Source organism: Oncorhynchus clarkii, chromosome 28, assembly GCF_045791955.1.
Source record: "Oncorhynchus clarkii lewisi isolate Uvic-CL-2024 chromosome 28, UVic_Ocla_1.0, whole genome shotgun sequence".
Lineage (NCBI taxonomy): Eukaryota > Metazoa > Chordata > Actinopteri > Salmoniformes > Salmonidae > Oncorhynchus > Oncorhynchus clarkii.
The window spans coordinates 48,717,106-48,718,568 of record NC_092174.1 but is presented as its reverse complement, the minus strand read 5'-3'; positions in this window follow the sequence as shown (position 1 = coordinate 48,718,568).

Sequence of the window (1,463 nt, the reverse complement as noted above, 5' to 3'; positions counted from 1 at the left end):
GGGCGGCCCGTCAGGAAGTCCAGGATCCAGTTGCAGAGGGAGGTGTTTAGTCCCAGAGTGCTCAGCTTAGTGATGAGCTTCGTGGGCACAATGGTGTTGAACGCTGAGCTGAAGTCAATGAATAGCATTCTCACATAGGTGTTCCTTTTGTCCAGGTGTGAAAGGGCAGTGTTGAGTGCAATAGAGATTGTGTCATCTGTGGATCTGTTGGTGCGGTATGCAAATTAGATGTGGTGTGTCGGGTGTAAATATGATTGTTCGTGCCATGTTTTGGCATAAATCCAATTTGGCTTTTACTCAAGACATTGTGCTTATTAAGGAAGTTTAGAACTCTTACATTTATAATACTACAGAAAACCTTCCCCAGGTTACTGTTCACACAAATGCCTCTGTAGTTGTTAGGGTCAAGTTTGTCTCTGTTCTTAAAGATTGGGGTTATGAGTCCTTGATTCCAGAAGTCAGGGAAATAACCTAAAATCAGTATCAAATTAAACTGTTTAAATATAGGCAATTGAAATGTTGCACTAGTGAGTTTGAGCATCTCATTTAGGAGGCCATCAGGTCCACATGCTTTTTAAATTTGAGGGCCTGAAGTTTCTTATAGAGCTCCTGGTCAGTAATAGTTTAGTTTCTTATAGAGAGGTGTACCTAGGGGAAACTACACCCTGGAGCCGTCATGAACCTGCACCTAGGGGAAACTACACCCTGGAGCCGTCATGAACCTGTACCTAGGGGAAACTACACCCAGGAGCCGTCATGAACCTGTACCTAGGGGAAACTACACCCAGGAGCATTGAGCCGTCATGAACTTGTACCTAGGGGAAACTACACCCAGGAGCATTGAGCCGTCATGAACCTGCACCTAGGGGAAACTACACCCTGGAGCCGTCATGAACCTGTACCTAGGGGAAACTACACCCAGGAGCCGTCATGAACCTGTACCTAGGGGAAACTACACCCAGGAGCATTGAGCCGTCATGAACTTGTACCTAGGGGAAACTACACCCAGGAGCATTGAGCCGTCATGAACCTGCACCTAGGGGAAACTACACCCTGGAGCCGTCATGAACCTGTACCTAGGGGAAACTACACCCAGGAGCCGTCATGAACCTGTACCTAGGGGAAACTACACCCAGGAGCATTGAGCCGTCATGAACCTGCACCTAGGGGAAACTACACCCTGGAGCCGTCATGAACCTGTACCTAGGGGAAACTACACCCAGGAGCCGTCATGAACCTGTACCTAGGGGAAACTACACCCAGGAGCCGTCATGAACCTGTACCTAGGGGAAACTACACCCAGGAGCATTGAGCCGTCATGAAACTTCACCCCGGAGCATTGAGATATCATGGGGCTGTACCTAGGGGAAACTACACCCCGGAGCATTGAGATATCATGGGACTGTACCTAGGGGAAACTACACCCAGGAGCATTGAGATATCATGGGACTTGGGTTCAATGA